Source organism: Siphateles boraxobius, unplaced genomic scaffold (assembly GCF_051911475.1).
Source record: "Siphateles boraxobius isolate OS27281-9 unplaced genomic scaffold, OSU_SipBor_1 61, whole genome shotgun sequence".
NCBI lineage: Eukaryota > Metazoa > Chordata > Actinopteri > Cypriniformes > Leuciscidae > Siphateles > Siphateles boraxobius.
In genome coordinates this window covers 1,703,687-1,722,565 of record NW_027509188.1, presented here as the reverse complement: position 1 = coordinate 1,722,565, position 18,879 = coordinate 1,703,687, and the positions used below count along the sequence as shown (strand labels likewise).

The 18,879-nt window shown below is 49.3% G+C and overlaps 23 non-coding genes across 23 annotated transcripts; all 23 read right to left on the bottom strand.

The window, feature by feature from the left end:
- Positions 1-66: 66 nt before the first annotated feature.
- On the bottom strand, positions 67-139 carry trnak-cuu (transfer RNA lysine (anticodon CUU)). Its single transcript has one exon. It is a non-coding gene; the product is annotated as a tRNA-Lys (tRNA).
- Positions 140-1,496: 1,357 nt separating this feature from the next.
- Positions 1,497-1,570, bottom strand: trnan-guu (transfer RNA asparagine (anticodon GUU)). The gene has a single exon. It is a non-coding gene; the product is annotated as a tRNA-Asn (tRNA).
- A 126-nt stretch (positions 1,571-1,696) lies between these two features.
- On the bottom strand, positions 1,697-1,769 carry trnak-cuu (transfer RNA lysine (anticodon CUU)). The gene has a single exon. It is a non-coding gene; the product is annotated as a tRNA-Lys (tRNA).
- A 1,358-nt stretch (positions 1,770-3,127) lies between these two features.
- On the bottom strand, positions 3,128-3,201 carry trnan-guu (transfer RNA asparagine (anticodon GUU)). Its single transcript has one exon. It is a non-coding gene; the product is annotated as a tRNA-Asn (tRNA).
- Positions 3,202-3,327: 126 nt separating this feature from the next.
- Positions 3,328-3,400, bottom strand: trnak-cuu (transfer RNA lysine (anticodon CUU)). Its single transcript has one exon. It is a non-coding gene; the product is annotated as a tRNA-Lys (tRNA).
- Positions 3,401-4,757: 1,357 nt separating this feature from the next.
- trnan-guu (transfer RNA asparagine (anticodon GUU)) lies at positions 4,758-4,831 on the bottom strand. Its single transcript has one exon. It is a non-coding gene; the product is annotated as a tRNA-Asn (tRNA).
- A 126-nt stretch (positions 4,832-4,957) lies between these two features.
- Positions 4,958-5,030, bottom strand: trnak-cuu (transfer RNA lysine (anticodon CUU)). The gene has a single exon. It is a non-coding gene; the product is annotated as a tRNA-Lys (tRNA).
- Positions 5,031-6,388: 1,358 nt separating this feature from the next.
- Positions 6,389-6,462, bottom strand: trnan-guu (transfer RNA asparagine (anticodon GUU)). The gene has a single exon. It is a non-coding gene; the product is annotated as a tRNA-Asn (tRNA).
- Positions 6,463-6,588: 126 nt separating this feature from the next.
- On the bottom strand, positions 6,589-6,661 carry trnak-cuu (transfer RNA lysine (anticodon CUU)). Its single transcript has one exon. It is a non-coding gene; the product is annotated as a tRNA-Lys (tRNA).
- A 1,356-nt stretch (positions 6,662-8,017) lies between these two features.
- Positions 8,018-8,091, bottom strand: trnan-guu (transfer RNA asparagine (anticodon GUU)). Its single transcript has one exon. It is a non-coding gene; the product is annotated as a tRNA-Asn (tRNA).
- A 126-nt stretch (positions 8,092-8,217) lies between these two features.
- Positions 8,218-8,290, bottom strand: trnak-cuu (transfer RNA lysine (anticodon CUU)). The gene has a single exon. It is a non-coding gene; the product is annotated as a tRNA-Lys (tRNA).
- Positions 8,291-9,646: 1,356 nt separating this feature from the next.
- Positions 9,647-9,720, bottom strand: trnan-guu (transfer RNA asparagine (anticodon GUU)). The gene has a single exon. It is a non-coding gene; the product is annotated as a tRNA-Asn (tRNA).
- A 126-nt stretch (positions 9,721-9,846) lies between these two features.
- Positions 9,847-9,919, bottom strand: trnak-cuu (transfer RNA lysine (anticodon CUU)). Its single transcript has one exon. It is a non-coding gene; the product is annotated as a tRNA-Lys (tRNA).
- Positions 9,920-11,276: 1,357 nt separating this feature from the next.
- trnan-guu (transfer RNA asparagine (anticodon GUU)) lies at positions 11,277-11,350 on the bottom strand. Its single transcript has one exon. It is a non-coding gene; the product is annotated as a tRNA-Asn (tRNA).
- A 125-nt stretch (positions 11,351-11,475) lies between these two features.
- Positions 11,476-11,548, bottom strand: trnak-cuu (transfer RNA lysine (anticodon CUU)). Its single transcript has one exon. It is a non-coding gene; the product is annotated as a tRNA-Lys (tRNA).
- Positions 11,549-12,904: 1,356 nt separating this feature from the next.
- trnan-guu (transfer RNA asparagine (anticodon GUU)) lies at positions 12,905-12,978 on the bottom strand. Its single transcript has one exon. It is a non-coding gene; the product is annotated as a tRNA-Asn (tRNA).
- A 126-nt stretch (positions 12,979-13,104) lies between these two features.
- On the bottom strand, positions 13,105-13,177 carry trnak-cuu (transfer RNA lysine (anticodon CUU)). Its single transcript has one exon. It is a non-coding gene; the product is annotated as a tRNA-Lys (tRNA).
- A 1,357-nt stretch (positions 13,178-14,534) lies between these two features.
- On the bottom strand, positions 14,535-14,608 carry trnan-guu (transfer RNA asparagine (anticodon GUU)). The gene has a single exon. It is a non-coding gene; the product is annotated as a tRNA-Asn (tRNA).
- A 125-nt stretch (positions 14,609-14,733) lies between these two features.
- On the bottom strand, positions 14,734-14,806 carry trnak-cuu (transfer RNA lysine (anticodon CUU)). The gene has a single exon. It is a non-coding gene; the product is annotated as a tRNA-Lys (tRNA).
- Positions 14,807-16,163: 1,357 nt separating this feature from the next.
- Positions 16,164-16,237, bottom strand: trnan-guu (transfer RNA asparagine (anticodon GUU)). The gene has a single exon. It is a non-coding gene; the product is annotated as a tRNA-Asn (tRNA).
- A 126-nt stretch (positions 16,238-16,363) lies between these two features.
- trnak-cuu (transfer RNA lysine (anticodon CUU)) lies at positions 16,364-16,436 on the bottom strand. Its single transcript has one exon. It is a non-coding gene; the product is annotated as a tRNA-Lys (tRNA).
- A 1,357-nt stretch (positions 16,437-17,793) lies between these two features.
- On the bottom strand, positions 17,794-17,867 carry trnan-guu (transfer RNA asparagine (anticodon GUU)). Its single transcript has one exon. It is a non-coding gene; the product is annotated as a tRNA-Asn (tRNA).
- Positions 17,868-17,991: 124 nt separating this feature from the next.
- On the bottom strand, positions 17,992-18,065 carry trnak-cuu (transfer RNA lysine (anticodon CUU)). The gene has a single exon. It is a non-coding gene; the product is annotated as a tRNA-Lys (tRNA).
- Positions 18,066-18,879: the final 814 nt, after the last annotated feature.

The window sequence follows — 18,879 nt, the reverse complement described above, 5'->3', positions numbered from 1 at the left end:
AATGGTGGACTCGCTTTCCACGCTAGAAACCGAGACCCCGTTGGGAAGAGAGAGGGCTAATAGATGCGCCCAACGTGGGGCTCGAACCCACGACCCTGAGATTAAGAGTCTCATGCTCTACCGACTGAGCTAGCCGGGCAACTAAGGTGACCTGCTTCGGGCTGGTCGCGGCCATTATCTGTGCCTAAATTGCGTCCGTGAAAGGGAGCCTCACATTTCGCACAGGCTTGGCATAGCCTCTTGCGGGTAAAGTCAGGGTTAAGCCTAGAGGTAGGCTTAGAGTGTACTTTGTTTGTTTGAGCCATATCTGTTGTTGGGGGATACAATTTGACCCAGTAGAGCAGGCCAATAATATGCACAACCCGGAGCTAAAGTTCCGTTTCGGTCTGTCGAGTGAGAGAGCGGTTACCGAAGGCAACCTTCTCCAAATATCCAAAGGCAAAAGTGAGTCATACAACAAAGAGTTGGAGGGACACAACCTCCAAACGGAAGCAAAAACGCTAGCACATATAATCCTATGCCGAATCGATTGACCTGATGCCTGAGAGCCTGATAGGTTACAAGTTACCGGTGCCCTCTTTATGAGAACGAATCCACGTTCGATCAATGTCGGAAGTTAAGACGGATGCTCGATGGTGTTTTAAAAGGAGTTTTGAGCAGGACCTCTCTGGAACACAGGCCTCCACCACCCGGAACAAAACATGAGCATTCCATCCACGCGCCACAGCAAACATAAGCTGATGTAAACTTTCACAACACCCGCTGTCTTCTTTGAACACAAAGCAACTGACCAAGCTGTAAACGCTAAAAGGGCCAAGAAACGTCGTTTCATGCGTCCGAAATGACACGGATGTGTTAGTGGACACACGTGTGCTAAATTCTGCAGCTGTGTTGGTGGTTGCATGGCAGGACGTCAACGAAAAACACCATTCGTCCCCCCGTTTCGGTCTGTCGAGTGAGAGAGCGGTTACCGAAGGCAAACTTCTCCAAATATCCAAAGATAAAAGTGAGTTATACAACAAAGAGTTGGAGGGACACAACCTCCAACCGGAATCAAAAACGCTAGTACATATAGGCCTATGCCGAATCGATTGACCTCATGCCTGAGAGCCTGATAGGTTACAAGTTACCGGTGCCCTCCTTATGAGAACAAAATCCACGTTCGATCAATGTCGGAAGTTATTACGGATGCTCGATGGTGTTTTAAAAAGGAGTTTTGAGCAGGACCTCTCTGGAACACAGGCCTCCACCACCAGGAACAAAACATGAGTATTCCATCCACGCGCCACAGCAAACATAAGCTGATGTAAACTTTCACAACACCCGCTGTCTTCTCTGAACACAAAGCAACTGACCAAGCTGTAAACGCTAAAAGGGGCCAAGAAACGTCGTGTCATGCGTCCGAAATGACACGGATGTGTTAGTGGACACACGTGTGCTAAATTCTGCAGCTGTGTTGGTGGTTGCATGGCCGGACGTCAACGAAAAACACCATTCGTCCCTGGGTGGGCTCGAACCACCAACCTTTCGGTTAACAGCCGAACGCGCTGTCCGATTGCACCACAGAGACCTACGGCCAGCCAGTCCATGGGTCAGCTTATAAAAAAAAGCAGACCTGGACTTTTCCGGCAATGGTGGACTCGCTTTCCACGCTGGAAAACGAGACCCCGTTGGGAAGAGAGAGGGCTAATAGATGCGCCCAACGTGGGGCTCGAACCCACGAGCCTGAGATTAAGAGTCTCATGCTCTACCGACTGAGCTAGCCGGACAACTAAGGTGACCTGCTTCGGGCTGCTCGCGGCCATTATCTGTGCCAAAATTGCGCCCGTGAAAGGGAGCCTCACATTTCGCACAGGCTTGGCATAGCCTCTTGCGGGTAAAGTCAGGGTTAAGCCTAGAGGTAGGCTTAGAGTGTACTTTGTTTGTTTGAGCCATATCTGTTATTGGGGGATACAATTTGACCCAGTAGAGCAGGCCAATAATATGCACAACCCGGAGCTAAAGTTCCGTTTCGGTCTGTCGAGTGAGAGAGCGGTTACCGAAGTCAACCTTCTCCAAATATCCAAAGGCAAAAGTGAGTCATACAACAAAGAGTTGGAGGGACACAACCTCCAAACGGAAGCAAAAACGCTAGCACATATAATCCTATGCCGAATCGATTGACCTGATGCCTGAGAGCCTGATAGGTTACAAGTTACCGGTGCCCTCTTTATGAGAACGAAATCCACGTTCGATCAATGTCGGAAGTTATGACGGATGCTCGATGGTGTTTTAAAAGGAGTTTTGAGCAGGACCTCTCTGGAACACCGGCCTCCACCACCCGGAACAAAACATGAGCATTCCATCCACGCGCCACAGCAAACATAAGCTGATGTAAACTTTCACAACACCCGCTGTCTTCTTTGAACACAAAGCAACTGACCAAGCTGTAAACGCTAAAAGGGCCAAGAAACGTCGTTTCATGCGTCCGAAATGACACGTATGTGTTAGTGGACACACGTGTGCTAAATTCTGCAGCTGTGTTGGTGGTTGCATGGCAGGACGTCAACGAAAAACACCATTCCTCCCCCCTGTTTCGGTCTGTCGAGTGAGAGAGCGGTTACCGAAGGCAAACTTCTCCAAATATCCAAAGATAAAAGTGAGTCATACAACAAAGAGTTGGAGGGACACAACCTCCAACCGGAATCAAAAACGCTAGTACATATAGGCCTATGCCGAATCGATTGACCTCATGCCTGAGAGCCTGATAGGTTACAAGTTACCGGTGCCCTCCTTATGAGAACAAAATCCACGTTCGATCAATGTCGGAAGTTATTACGGATGCTCGATGGTGTTTTAAAAGGAGTTTTGAGCAGGACGACTCTGGAACACAGGCCTCCACCACCAGGAACAAAACATGAGTATTCCATCCACGCGCCACAGCAAACATAAGCTGATGTAAACTTTCACAACACCCGCTGTCTTCTCTGAACACAAAGCAACTGACCAAGCTGTAAACGCTAAAAGGGGCCAAGAAACGTCGTGTCATGCGTCCGAAATGACACGGATGTGTTAGTGGACACACGTGTGCTAAATTCTGCAGCTGTGTTGGTGGTTGCATGGCCGGACGTCAACGAAAAACACCATTCGTCCCTGGGTGGGCTCGAACCACCAACCTTTCGGTTAACAGCCGAACGCGCTGTCCAATTGCGCCACAGAGACCTACGGACAGCAAGTCCATGGGTCAGCTTATAAAAAAAAGCAGACCTGGACTTTTCCGGCAATGGTGGACTCGCTTTCCACGCTAGAAACCGAGACCCCGTTGGGAAGAGAGAGGGCTAATAGATGCGCCCAACGTGGGGCTCGAACCCACGACCCTGAGATTAAGAGTCTCATGCTCTACCGACTGAGCTAGCCGGGCAACTAAGGTGACCTGCTTCGGGCTGGTCGCGGCCATTATCTGTGCCTAAATTGCGTCCGTGAAAGGGAGCCTCACATTTCGCACAGGCTTGGCATAGCCTCTTGCGGGTAAAGTCAGGGTTAAGCCTAGAGGTAGGCTTAGAGTGTACTTTGTTTGTTTGAGCCATATCTGTTGTTGGGGGATACAATTTGACCCAGTAGAGCAGGCCAATAATATGCACAACCCGGAGCTAAAGTTCCGTTTCGGTCTGTCGAGTGAGAGAGCGGTTACCGAAGGCAACCTTCTCCAAATATCCAAAGGCAAAAGTGAGTCATACAACAAAGAGTTGGAGGGACACAACCTCCAAACGGAAGCAAAAACGCTAGCACATATAATCCTATGCCGAATCGATTGACCTGATGCCTGAGAGCCTGATAGGTTACAAGTTACCGGTGCCCTCTTTATGAGAACGAATCCACGTTCGATCAATGTCGGAAGTTAAGACGGATGCTCGATGGTGTTTTAAAAGGAGTTTTGAGCAGGACCTCTCTGGAACACAGGCCTCCACCACCCGGAACAAAACATGAGCATTCCATCCACGCGCCACAGCAAACATAAGCTGATGTAAACTTTCACAACACCCGCTGTCTTCTTTGAACACAAAGCAACTGACCAAGCTGTAAACGCTAAAAGGGCCAAGAAACGTCGTTTCATGCGTCCGAAATGACACGGATGTGTTAGTGGACACACGTGTGCTAAATTCTGCAGCTGTGTTGGTGGTTGCATGGCAGGACGTCAACGAAAAACACCATTCGTCCCCCCGTTTCGGTCTGTCGAGTGAGAGAGCGGTTACCGAAGGCAAACTTCTCCAAATATCCAAAGATAAAAGTGAGTTATACAACAAAGAGTTGGAGGGACACAACCTCCAACCGGAATCAAAAACGCTAGTACATATAGGCCTATGCCGAATCGATTGACCTCATGCCTGAGAGCCTGATAGGTTACAAGTTACCGGTGCCCTCCTTATGAGAACAAAATCCACGTTCGATCAATGTCGGAAGTTATTACGGATGCTCGATGGTGTTTTAAAAAGGAGTTTTGAGCAGGACCTCTCTGGAACACAGGCCTCCACCACCAGGAACAAAACATGAGTATTCCATCCACGCGCCACAGCAAACATAAGCTGATGTAAACTTTCACAACACCCGCTGTCTTCTCTGAACACAAAGCAACTGACCAAGCTGTAAACGCTAAAAGGGGCCAAGAAACGTCGTGTCATGCGTCCGAAATGACACGGATGTGTTAGTGGACACACGTGTGCTAAATTCTGCAGCTGTGTTGGTGGTTGCATGGCCGGACGTCAACGAAAAACACCATTCGTCCCTGGGTGGGCTCGAACCACCAACCTTTCGGTTAACAGCCGAACGCGCTGTCCGATTGCACCACAGAGACCTACGGCCAGCCAGTCCATGGGTCAGCTTATAAAAAAAAGCAGACCTGGACTTTTCCGGCAATGGTGGACTCGCTTTCCACGCTGGAAAACGAGACCCCGTTGGGAAGAGAGAGGGCTAATAGATGCGCCCAACGTGGGGCTCGAACCCACGAGCCTGAGATTAAGAGTCTCATGCTCTACCGACTGAGCTAGCCGGACAACTAAGGTGACCTGCTTCGGGCTGCTCGCGGCCATTATCTGTGCCAAAATTGCGCCCGTGAAAGGGAGCCTCACATTTCGCACAGGCTTGGCATAGCCTCTTGCGGGTAAAGTCAGGGTTAAGCCTAGAGGTAGGCTTAGAGTGTACTTTGTTTGTTTGAGCCATATCTGTTATTGGGGGATACAATTTGACCCAGTAGAGCAGGCCAATAATATGCACAACCCGGAGCTAAAGTTCCGTTTCGGTCTGTCGAGTGAGAGAGCGGTTACCGAAGTCAACCTTCTCCAAATATCCAAAGGCAAAAGTGAGTCATACAACAAAGAGTTGGAGGGACACAACCTCCAAACGGAAGCAAAAACGCTAGCACATATAATCCTATGCCGAATCGATTGACCTGATGCCTGAGAGCCTGATAGGTTACAAGTTACCGGTGCCCTCTTTATGAGAACGAAATCCACGTTCGATCAATGTCGGAAGTTATGACGGATGCTCGATGGTGTTTTAAAAGGAGTTTTGAGCAGGACCTCTCTGGAACACCGGCCTCCACCACCCGGAACAAAACATGAGCATTCCATCCACGCGCCACAGCAAACATAAGCTGATGTAAACTTTCACAACACCCGCTGTCTTCTTTGAACACAAAGCAACTGACCAAGCTGTAAACGCTAAAAGGGCCAAGAAACGTCGTTTCATGCGTCCGAAATGACACGTATGTGTTAGTGGACACACGTGTGCTAAATTCTGCAGCTGTGTTGGTGGTTGCATGGCAGGACGTCAACGAAAAACACCATTCCTCCCCCCTGTTTCGGTCTGTCGAGTGAGAGAGCGGTTACCGAAGGCAAACTTCTCCAAATATCCAAAGATAAAAGTGAGTCATACAACAAAGAGTTGGAGGGACACAACCTCCAACCGGAATCAAAAACGCTAGTACATATAGGCCTATGCCGAATCGATTGACCTCATGCCTGAGAGCCTGATAGGTTACAAGTTACCGGTGCCCTCCTTATGAGAACAAAATCCACGTTCGATCAATGTCGGAAGTTATTACGGATGCTCGATGGTGTTTTAAAAGGAGTTTTGAGCAGGACGACTCTGGAACACAGGCCTCCACCACCAGGAACAAAACATGAGTATTCCATCCACGCGCCACAGCAAACATAAGCTGATGTAAACTTTCACAACACCCGCTGTCTTCTCTGGACACAAAGCAACTGACCAAGCTGTAAACGCTAAAAGGGGCAAAGAAACATCGTGTCATGCGTCCGAAATGACACGGATGTGTTAGTGGACACACGTGTGCTAAATTCTGCAGCTGTGTTGGTGGTTGCATGGCCGAACGTCAACGAAAAACACCCTTCGTCCCTGGGTGGGCTCGAACCACCAACCTTTCGGTTAACAGCCGAACGCGCTGTCCGATTGCGCCACAGAGACCTACGGCCAGCCAGTCCATGGGTCAGTTTATAAAAAAAAGCAGACCTGGACTTTTCCGGCAATGGTGGACTCGCTTTCCACGCTGGAAACCGAGACCCCGTTGGGAAGAGAGAGGGCTAATAGATGCACCCAACGTGGGGCTCGAACCCACGACCCTGAGATTAAGAGTCTCATGCTCTACCGACTGAGCTAGCCGGGCAACTAAGGTGACCTGCTTCGGGCTGGTGGCGGCCATTATCTGTGCCTAAATTGCGCCGGTGAAAGGGAGCCTCACATTTCGCACAGGCTTGGCATAGCCTCTTGCGGGTAAAGTCAGGGTTAAGCCTAGAGGTAGGCTTAGAGTGTACTTTGTTTGTTTGAGCCATATCTGTTGTTGGGGGATACAATTTGACCCAGTAGAGCAGGCCAATAATATGCACAACCCGGAGCTAAAGTTCCGTTTCGGTCTGTCGAGTGAGAGAGCGGTTACCGAAGGCAACCTTCTCCAAATATCCAAAGGCAAAAGTGAGTCATACAACAAAGAGTTGGAGGGACACAACCTCCAAACGGAAGCAAAAACGCTAGCACATATAATCCTATGCCGAATCGATTGACCAGATGCCTGAGAGCCTGATAGGTTACAAGTTACCGGTGCCCTCTTTATGAGAACGAATCCACGTTCGATCAATGTCGGAAGTTAAGACGGATGCTCGATGGTGTTTTAAAAGGAGTTTTGAGCAGGACCTCTCTGGAACACAGGCCTCCACCAACCGGAACAAAACATGAGCATTCCATCCACGCGCCACAGCAAACATAAGCTGATGTAAACTTTCACAACACCCGCTGTCTTCTTTGAACACAAAGCAACTGACCAAGCTGTAAATGCTAAAAGGGCCAAGAAACGTTGTTTCATGCGTCCGAAATGACACGGATGTGTTAGTGGACACACGTGTGCTAAATTCTGCAGCTGTGTTGGTGGTTGCATGGCAGGACGTCAACGAAAAACACCATTCGTCCCCCCGTTTCGGTCTGTCGAGTGAGAGAGCGGTTACCGAAGGCAAACTTCTCCAAATATCCAAAGATAAAAGTGAGTTATACAACAAAGAGTTGGAGGGACACAACCTCCAACCGGAATCAAAAACGCTAGTACATATAGGCCTATGCCGAATCGATTGACCTCATGCCTGAGAGCCTGATAGGTTACAAGTTACCGGTGCCCTCCTTATGAGAACAAAATCCACGTTCGATCAATGTCGGAAGTTATTACGGATGCTCGATGGTGTTTTAAAAGGAGTTTTGAGCAGGACCTCTCTGGAACACAGGCCTCCACCACCAGGAACAAAACATGAGTATTCCATCCACGCGCCACAGCAAACATAAGCTGATGTAAACTTTCACAACACCCGCTGTCTTCTCTGAACACAAAGCAACTGACCAAGCTGTAAACGCTAAAAGGGGCCAAGAAACGTCGTGTCATGCGTCCGAAATGACACGGATGTGTTAGTGGACACACGTGTGCTAAATTCTGCAGCTGTGTTGGTGGTTGCATGGCCGGACGTCAACGAAAAACACCATTCGTCCCTGGGTGGGCTCGAACCACCAACCTTCCGGTTAACAGCCGAACGCGCTGTCCGATTGCACCACAGAGACCTACGGCCAGCCAGTCCATGGGTCAGCTTATAAAAAAAAGCAGACCTGGACTTTTCCGGCAATGGTGGACTCGCTTTCCACGCTGGAAAACGAGACCCCGTTGGGAAGAGAGAGGGCTAATAGATGCGCCCAACGTGGGGCTCGAACCCACGACCCTGAGATTAAGAGTCTCATGCTCTACCGACTGAGCTAGCCGGACAACTAAGGTGACCTGCTTCGGGCTGCTCGCGGCCATTATCTGTGCCAAAATTGCGCCCGTGAAAGGGAGCCTCACATTTCGCACAGGCTTGGCATAGCCTCTTGCGGGTAAAGTCAGGGTTAAGCCTAGAGGTAGGCTTAGAGTGTACTTTGTTTGTTTGAGCCATATCTGTTGTTGGGGGATACAATTTGACCCAGTAGAGCAGGCCAATAAAATGCACAACCCGGAGCTAAAGTTCCGTTTCGGTCTGTCGAGTGAGAGAGCGGTTACCGAAGTCAACCTTCTCCAAATATCCAAAGGCAAAAGTGAGTCATACAACAAAGAGTTGGAGGGACACAACCTCCAAACGGAAGCAAAAACGCTAGCACATATAATCCTATGCCGAATCGATTGACCTGATGCCTGAGAGCCTGATAGGTTACAAGTTACCGGTGCCCTCTTTATGAGAACGAAATCCACGTTCGATCAATGTCGGAAGTTATGACGGATGCTCGATGGTGTTTTAAAAGGAGTTTTGAGCAGGACCTCTCTGGAACACAGGCCTCCACCACCCGGAACAAAACATGAGCATTCCATCCACGCGCCACAGCAAACATAAGCTGATGTAAACTTTCACAACACCCGCTGTCTTCTTTGAACACAAAGCAACTGACCAAGCTGTAAACGCTAAAAGGGCCAAGAAACGTCGTTTCATGCGTCCGAAATGACACGTATGTGTTAGTGGACACACGTGTGCTAAATTCTGCAGCTGTGTTGGTGGTTGCATGGAAGGACGTCAACGAAAAACACCATTCGTCCCCCCGTTTCGGTCTGTCGAGTGAGAGAGCGGTTACCGAAGGCAAACTTCTCCAAATATCCAAAGATAAAAGTGAGTCATACAACAAAGAGTTGGAGGGACACAACCTCCAACCGGAATCAAAAACGCTAGTACATATAGGCCTATGCCAAATCGATTGACCTCATGCCTGAGAGCCTGATAGGTTACAAGTTACCGGTGCCCTCCTTATGAGAACGAAATCCACGTTCGATCAATGTCGGAAGTTATGACGGATGCTCGATGGTGTTTTAAAAGGAGTTTTGAGCAGGACCTCTCTGGAACACAGGCCTCCACCACCCGGAACAAAACATGAGCATTCCATCCACGCGCCACAGCAAACATAAGCTGATGTAAACTTTCACAACACCCGCTGTCTTCTTCGAACACAAAGCAACTGACCAAGCTGTAAACGCTAAAAGGGCCAAGAAACGTCGTGTCATGCGTCCGAAATGACACGGATGTGTTAGTGGACACACGTGTGCTAAATTCTGCAGCTGTGTTGGTGGTTGCATGGCCGGACGTCAACGAAAAACACCATTCGTCCCTGGGTGGGCTCGAACCACCAACTTTTCGGTTAACAGCCGAACGCGCTGTCCGATTGCGCCACAGAGACCTACGGCCAGCCAGTCCATGGGTCAGCTTATAAAAAAAAGCAGACCTGGACTTTTCCGGCAATGGTGGACTCGCTTTCCACGCTGGAAACCGAGACCCCGTTGGGAAGAGAGAGGGCTAATAGATGCGCCCAACGTGGGGCTCGAACCCACGACCCTGAGATTAAGAGTCTCATACTCTACCGACTGAGCTAGCCGGGCAACTAAGGTGACCTGCTTCGGGCTGGTCGCGGCCATTATCTGTTTCTAAATTGCGCCCGTGAAAGGGAGCCTCACATTTCGCACAGGCTTGGCATAGCCTCTTGCGGGTAAAGTCAGGGTTAAGCCTAGAGGTAGGCTTAGAGTGTACTTTGTTTGTTTGAGCCATATCTGTTGTTGTGGGATACAATTTGACCCAGTAGAGCAGGCCAATAATATGCACAACCCGGAGCTAAAGTTCCGTTTCGGTCTGTCGAGTGAGAGAGCGGTTACCGAAGGCAACCTTCTCCAAATATCCAAAGGCAAAAGTGAGTCATACAACAAAGAGTTGGAGGGACACAACCTCCAAACGGAAGCAAAAACGCTAGCACATATAATCCTATGCCGAATCGATTGACCTGATGCCTGAGAGCCTGATAGGTTACAAGTTACCGGTGCCCTCTTTATGAGAACGAAATCCACGTTCGATCAATGTCGGAAGTTATGACGGATGCTCGATGGTGTTTTAAAAGGAGTTTTGAGCAGGACCTCTCTGGAACACAGGCCTCCACCACCCGGAACAAAACATGAGCATTCCATCCACGCGCCACAGCAAACATAAGCTGATGTAAACTTTCACAACACCCGCTGTCTTCTTTGAACACAAAGCAACTGACCAAGCTGTAAACGCTAAAAGGGCCAAGAAAAGTCGTTTCATGCGTCCGAAATGACACGTATGTGTTAGTGGACACACGTGTGCTAAATTCTGCAGCTGTGTTGGTGGTTGCATGGCAGGATGTCAACGAAAAACACCATTCGTCCCCCCGTTTCGGTCTGTCGAGTGAGAGAGCGGTTACCGAAGGCAAACTTCTCCAAATATCCAAAGATAAAAGTGAGTCATACAACAAAGAGTTGGAGGGACACAACCTCCAACCGGAATCAAAAACGCTAGTACATATAGGCCTATGCCGAATCGATTGACCTCATGCCTGAGAGCCTGATAGGTTACAAGTTACCGGTGCCCTCCTTATGAGAACAAAATCCACGTTCGATCAATGTCGGAAGTTATTACGGATGCTCGATGGTGTTTTAAAAGGAGTTTTGAGCAGGACCTCTCTGGAACACAGGCCTCCACCACCAGGAACAAAACATGAGTATTCCATCCACGCGCCACAGCAAACATAAGCTGATGTAAACTTTCACAACACCCGCTGTCTTCTCTGAACACAAAGCAACTGACCAAGCTGTAAACGCTAAAAGGGGCCAAGAAACGTCGTGTCATGCGTCCGAAATGACACGGATGTGTTAGTGGACACACGTGTGCTAAATTCTGCAGCTGTGTTGGTGGTTGCATGGCCGGACGTCAACGAAAAACACCATTCGTCCCTGGGTGGGCTCGAACCACCAACCTTTCAGTTAACAGCCGAACGCGCTGTCCGATTGCGCCACAGAGACCTACGGCCAGCCAGTCCATGGGTCAGCTTATAAAAAAAGCAGACCTGGACTTTTCCGGCAATGGTGAACTCGCTTTCCACGCTGGAAACCGAGACCCCGTTGGGAAGAGAGAGGGCTAATAGATGCGCCCAACGTGGGGCTCGAACGCACGACCCGGAGATTAAGAGTCTCATGCTCTACCGACTGAGCTAGCCGGGCAACTAAGGTGACCTGCTTCGGGCTGGTCGCGGCCATTATCTGTGCCTAAATTGCGCCCGAATGGTGGAGCCTCACATTTCGCACAGGCTTGGCATAGCCTCTTGCGGGTAAAGTCAGGGTTAAGCCTAGAGGTAGGCTTAGAGTGTACTTTGTTTGTTTGAGCCATATCTGTTGTTGGGGGATACAATTTGACCCAGTAGAGCAGGCCAATAATATGCACAACCCGGAGCTAAAGTTCCGTTTCGGTCTGTCGAGTGAGAGAGCAGTTACCGAAGGCAACCTTCTCCAAATATCCAAAGGCAAAAGTGAGTCATACAACAAAGAGTTGGAGGGACACAACCTCCAAACGGAAGCAAAAACGCTAGCACATATAATCCTATGCCGAATCGATTGACCTGATGCCTGAGAGCCTGATAGGTTACAAGTTACCGGTGCCCTCTTTATGAGAACGAAATCCACGTTCGATCAATGTCGGAAGTTATTACGGATGCTCGATGGTGTTTTAAAAGGAGTTTTGAGCAGGACCTCTCTGGAACACAGGCCTCCACCACCCGGAACAAAACATGAGCATTCCATCCACGCGCCACAGCAAACATAAGCTGATGTAACTTTCACAACACCCGCTGTCTTCTTTGAACACAAAGCAACTGACCAAGCTGTAAACGCTAAAAGGGCCAAGAAACGTCGTTTCATGCGTCCGAAATGACACGGATGTGTTAGTGGACACACGTGTGCTAAATTCTGCAGCTGTGTTGGTGGTTGCATGGCAGGACGTCAACGAAAAACACCATTCGTCCCCCCGTTTCGGTCTGTCGAGTGAGAGAGCGGTTACCGAAGGCAAACTTCTCCAAATATCCAAAGATAAAAGTGAGTCATACAACAAAGAGTTGGAGGGACACAACCTCCAACCGGAATCAAAAACGCTAGTACATATAGGCCTATGCCGAATCGATTGACCTCATGCCTGAGAGCCTGATAGGTTACAAGTTACCGGTGCCCTCCTTATGAGAACAAAATCCACGTTCGATCAATGTCGGAAGTTATTACGGATGCTCGATGGTGTTTTAAAAGGAGTTTTGAGCAGGACCTCTCTGGAACACAGGCCTCCACCACCAGGAACAAAACATGAGTATTCCATCCACGCGCCACAGCAAACATAAGCTGATGTAAACTTTCACAACACCCGCTGTCTTCTCTGAACACAAAGCAACTGACCAAGCTGTAAACGCTAAAAGGGGCCAAGAAACGTCGTGTCATGCGTCCGAAATGACACGGATGTGTTAGTGGACACACGTGTGCTAAATTCTGCAGCTGTGTTGGTGGTTGCATGGCCGGACGTCAACGAAAAACACCATTCGTCCCTGGGTGGGCTCGAACCACCAACCTTTCGGTTAACAGCCGAACGCGCTGTCCGATTGCGCCACAGAGACCTACGGCCAGCCAGTCCATGGGTCAGCTTATAAAAAAAAGCAGACCTGGACTTTTCCGGCAATGGTGGACTCGCTTTCCACGCTGGAAACCGAGACCCCGTTGGGAAGAGAGAGGGCTAATAGATGCGCCCAACGTGGGGCTCGAACCCAAAACCCTGAGATTAAGAGTCTCATGCTCTACCGACTGAGCTAGCCGGAAAACTAAGGTGACCTGCTTCGGGCTGGTCGCGGCCATTATATGTGCCTAAATTGCGCCCGTGAAAGGGAGCCTCACATTTCGCACAGGCTTGGCATAGCCTCTTGCGGGTAAAGTCAGGGTTAAGCCTAGAGGTAGGCTTAGAGTGTACTTTGTTTGTTTGAGCCATATCTGTTGTTGGGGGATACAATTTGACCCAGTAGAGCAGGCCAATAATATGCACAACCCGAAGCTAAAGTTCCGTTTCGGTCTGTCGAGTGAGAGAGCGGTTACCGAAGGCAACCTTCTCCAAATATCCAAAGGCAAAACTGAGTCATACAACAAAGAGTTGGAGGGACACAACCTCCAAACGGAAGCAAAAACGCTAGCACATATAATCCTATGCCGAATCGATTGACCTGATGCCTGAGAGCCTGATAGGTTACAAGTTACCGGTGCCCTCTTTATGAGAACGAAATCCACGTTCGATCAATGTCGGAAGTTATGACGGATGCTCGATGGTGTTTTAAAAGGAGTTTTGAGCAGGACCTCTCTGGAACACAGGCCTCCACCACCCGGAACAAAACATGAGCATTCCATCCACGCGCCACAGCAAACATAAGCTGATGTAAACTTTCACAACACCCGCTGTCTTCTTTGAACACAAAGCAACTGACCAAGCTGTAAACGCTAAAAGGGCCAAGAAAAGTCGTTTCATGCGTCCGAAATGACACGTATGTGTTAGTGGACACACGTGTGCTAAATTCTGCAGCTGTGTTGGTGGTTGCATGGCAGGATGTCAACGAAAAAGACAATTCGTCCCCCCGTTTCGGTCTGTCGAGTGAGAGAGCGGTTACCGAAGGCAAACTTCTCCAAATATCCAAAGATAAAAGTGAGTCATACAACAAAGAGTTGGAGGGACACAACCTCCAACCGGAATCAAAAACGCTAGTACATATAGGCCTATGCCGAATCGATTGACCTCATGCCTGAGAGCCTGATAGGTTACAAGTTACCGGTGCCCTCCTTATGAGAACAAAATCCACGTTCGATCAATGTCGGAAGTTATTACGGATGCTCGATGGTGTTTTAAAAGGAGTTTTGAGCAGGACCTCTCTGGAACACAGGCCTCCACCACCAGGAACAAAACATGAGTATTCCATCCACGCGCCACAGCAAACATAAGCTGATGTAAACTTTCACAACACCCGCTGTCTTCTCTGAACACAAAGCAACTGACCAAGCTGTAAACGCTAAAAGGGGCCAAGAAACGTCGTGTCATGCGTCCGAAATGACACGGATGTGTTAGTGGACACACGTGTGCTAAATTCTGCAGCTGTGTTGGTGGTTGCATGGCCGGACGTCAACGAAAAACACCATTCGTCCCTGGGTGGGCTCGAACCACCAACCTTTCAGTTAACAGCCGAACGCGCTTTCCGATTGCGCCACAGAGACCTACGGCCAGCCAGTCCATGGGTCAGCTTATAAAAAAAGCAGACCTGGACTTTTCCGGCAATGGTGAACTCGCTTTCCACGCTGGAAACCGAGACCCCGTTGGGAAGAGAGAGGGCTAATAGATGCGCCCAACGTGGGGCTCGAACGCACGACCCGGAGATTAAGAGTCTCATGCTCTACCGACTGAGCTAGCCGGGCAACTAAGGTGACCTGCTTCGGGCTGGTCGCGGCCATTATCTGTGCCTAAATTGCGCCCGAATGGTGGAGCCTCACATTTCGCACAGGCTTGGCATAGCCTCTTGCGGGTAAAGTCAGGGTTAAGCCTAGAGGTAGGCTTAGAGTGTACTTTGTTTGTTTGAGCCATATCTGTTGTTGGGGGATACAATTTGACCCAGTAGAGCAGGCCAATAATATGCACAACCCGGAGCTAAAGTTCCGTTTCGGTCTGTCGAGTGAGAGAGCAGTTACCGAAGGCAACCTTCTCCAAATATCCAAAGGCAAAAGTGAGTCATACAACAAAGAGTTGGAGGGACACAACCTCCAAACGGAAGCAAAAACGCTAGCACATATAATCCTATGCCGAATCGATTGACCTGATGCCTGAGAGCCTGATAGGTTACAAGTTACCGGTGCCCTCTTTATGAGAACGAAATCCACGTTCGATCAATGTCGGAAGTTATTACGGATGCTCGATGGTGTTTTAAAAGGAGTTTTGAGCAGGACCTCTCTGGAACACAGGCCTCCACCACCCGGAACAAAACATGAGCATTCCATCCACGCGCCACAGCAAACATAAGCTGATGTAAACTTTCACAACACCCGCTGTCTTCTTTGAACACAAAGCAACTGACCAAGCTGTAAACGCTAAAAGGGCCAAGAAACGTCGTTTCATGCGTCCGAAATGACACGGATGTGTTAGTGGACACACGTGTGCTAAATTCTGCAGCTGTGTTGGTGGTTGCATGGCAGGACGTCAACGAAAAACACCATTCGTCCCCCCGTTTCGGTCTGTCGAGTGAGAGAGCGGTTACCGAAGGCAAACTTCTCCAAATATCCAAAGATAAAAGTGAGTCATACAACAAAGAGTTGGAGGGACACAACCTCCAACCGGAATCAAAAACGCTAGTACATATAGGCCTATGCCGAATCGATTGACCTCATGCCTGAGAGCCTGATAGGTTACAAGTTACCGGTGCCCTCCTTATGAGAACAAAATCCACGTTCGATCAATGTCGGAAGTTATTACGGATGCTCGATGGTGTTTTAAAAGGAGTTTTGAGCAGGACCTCTCTGGAACACAGGCCTCCACCACCAGGAACAAAACATGAGTATTCCATCCACGCGCCACAGCAAACATAAGCTGATGTAAACTTTCACAACACCCGCTGTCTTCTCTGAACACAAAGCAACTGACCAAGCTGTAAACGCTAAAAGGGGCCAAGAAACGTCGTGTCATGCGTCCGAAATGACACGGATGTGTTAGTGGACATACGTGTGCTAAATTCTGCAGCTGTGTTGGTGGTTGCATGGCCGGACGTCAACGAAAAACACCATTCGTCCCTGGGTGGGCTCGAACCACCAACCTTTCGGTTAACAGCCGAACGCGCTGTCCGATTGCGCCACAGAGACCTACGGCCAGCCAGTCCATGGGTCAGCTTATAAAAAAAAGCAGACCTGGACTTTTCCGGCAATGGTGGACTCGCTTTCCACGCTGGAAACCGAGACCCCGTTGGGAAGAGAGAGGGCTAATAGATGCGCCCAACGTGGGGCTCGAACCCAAAACCCTGAGATTAAGAGTCTCATGCTCTACCGACTGAGCTAGCCGGGCAACTAAGGTGACCTGCTTCGGGCTGGTCGCGGCCATTATATGTGCCTAAATTGCGCCCGTGAAAGGGAGCCTCACATTTCGCACAGGCTTGGCATAGCCTCTTGCGGGTAAAGTCAGGGTTAAGCCTAGAGGTAGGCTTAGAGTGTACTTTGTTTGTTTGAGCCATATCTGTTGTTGGGGGATACAATTTGACCCAGTAGAGCAGGCCAATAATATGCACAACCCGAAGCTAAAGTTCCGTTTCGGTCTGTCGAGTGAGAGAGCGGTTACCGAAGGCAACCTTCTCCAAATATCCAAAGGCAAAACTGAGTCATACAACAAAGAGTTGGAGGGACACAACCTCCAAACGGAAGCAAAAACGCTAGCACATATAAACCTATGCCGAATCGATTGACCTGATGCCTGAGAGCCTGATAGGTTACAAGTTACCGGTGCCCTCTTTATGAGAACGAAATCCACGTTCGATCAATGTCGGAAGTTATTACGGATGCTCGATGGTGTTTTAAAAGGAGTTTTGAGCAGGACCTCTCTGGAACACAGGCCTCCACCACCCGGAACAAAACATGAGCATTCCATCCACGCGCCACAGCAAACATAAGCTGCTGTAAACTTTCACAACACCCGCTGTCTTCTTTGAACACAAAGCAACTGACCAAGCTGTAAACGCTAAAAGGGCCAAGAAACGTCGTTTCCTGCGTCCGAAATGACACGGATGTGTTAGTGGACACACGTGTGCTAAATTCTGCAGCTGTGTTGGTGGTTGCATGGCAGGACGTCAACGAAAAACACCATTCGTCCCCCCGTTTCGGTCTGTCGAGTGAGAGAGCGGTTACCGAAGGCAAACTTCTCCAAATATCCAAAGATAAAAGTGAGTCATACAACAAAGAGTTGGAGGGACACAACCTCCAACCGGAATCAAAAACGCTAGTACATATAGGCCTATGCCGAATCGATTGACCTCATGCCTGAGAGCCTGAGAGGTTACAAGTTACCGGTGCCCTCCTTATGAGAACAAAATCCACGTTCGATCAATGTCGGAAGTTATTACGGATGCTCGATGGTGTTTTAAAAGGAGTTTTGAGCAGGACCTCTCTGGAACACAGGCCTCCACAACCAGGAACAAAACATGAGTATTCCATCCACGCGCCACAGCAAACATAAGCTGATGTAAACTTTCACAACACCCGCTGTCTTCTCTGAACACAAAGCAACTGACCAAGCTGTAAACGCTAAAAGGGGCCAAGAAACGTCGTGTCATGCGTCCGAAATGACACGGATGTGTTAGTGGACACACGTGTGCTAAATTTTGCAGATGTGTTGGTGGTTGCATGGCCGGACGTCAACGAAAAACACCATTCGTCCCTGGGTGGGCTCGAACCACCAACCTTTCGGTTAACAGCCGAACGCGCTGTCCGATTGCGCCACAGAGACCTACGGCCAGCCAGTCCATGGGTCAGCTTATAAAAAAAAGCAGACCTGGACTTTTCCGGCAATGGTGGACTCGCTTTCCACGCTGGAAACCGAGACCCCTCTGGGAAGAGAGAGGGCTAATAGATGCTCCCAACGTGGGGCTCGAACCCACGACCCTGAGATTAAGAGTCTCATGCTCTACCGACTGAGCTAGCAGGCCAACTGCGTTGACCTGCTTCGGGCTGGTCGCGTCCATTATCTGTGCCTAAATTGCGCCAGTGAAAGGGAGCCTCACATTTGGCACAGGCTTGGCATAGCCTCTTGTGGGTAAAGTCAGGGTTAAGCCTAGAGGTAGGCTTAGAGTGTACTTTGTTTGTTTGAGCCATATCTGTTGTTGGGGGATACAATTTGACCCAGTAGAGCAGGCCAATAATATGCACAACCCGGAGCTAAAGTTCCGTTTCGGTCTGTCGAGTGAGAGAGCGGTTACCGAAGGCAACCTTCTCCAAATATCCAAAGGCAAAAGTGAGTCATACAACAAAGAGTTGGAGGGACACAACCTCCAAACGGAAGCAAAAACGCTAGCACATATAATCCTATGCCGAATCGATTGACCTGATGCCTGAGAGCCTGATAGGTTACAAGTTACCGGTGCCCTCCTTATGAGAACAAAATCCACGTTCGATCAATGTCGGAAGTTATTACGGATGCTCGATGGTGTTTTAAAAGGAGTTTTGAGCAGGACCTCTCTGGAACACAGGCCTCCACCACCCGGAACAAAACATGAGCATTCCATCCACGCGCCACAGCAAACATAAGCTGATGTAAACTTTCACAACACCCGCTGTCTTCTTTGAACACAAAGCAACTGACCAAGCTGTAAATGCTAAAAGGGCCAAGAAACGTTGTTTCATGCGTCCGAAATGACACGGATGTGTTAGTGGACACACGTGTGCTAAATTCTGCAGCTGTGTTAGTGGTTGCATGGCAGGACGTCAACGAAAAACACCATTCGTCCCCCCGTTTCGGTCTG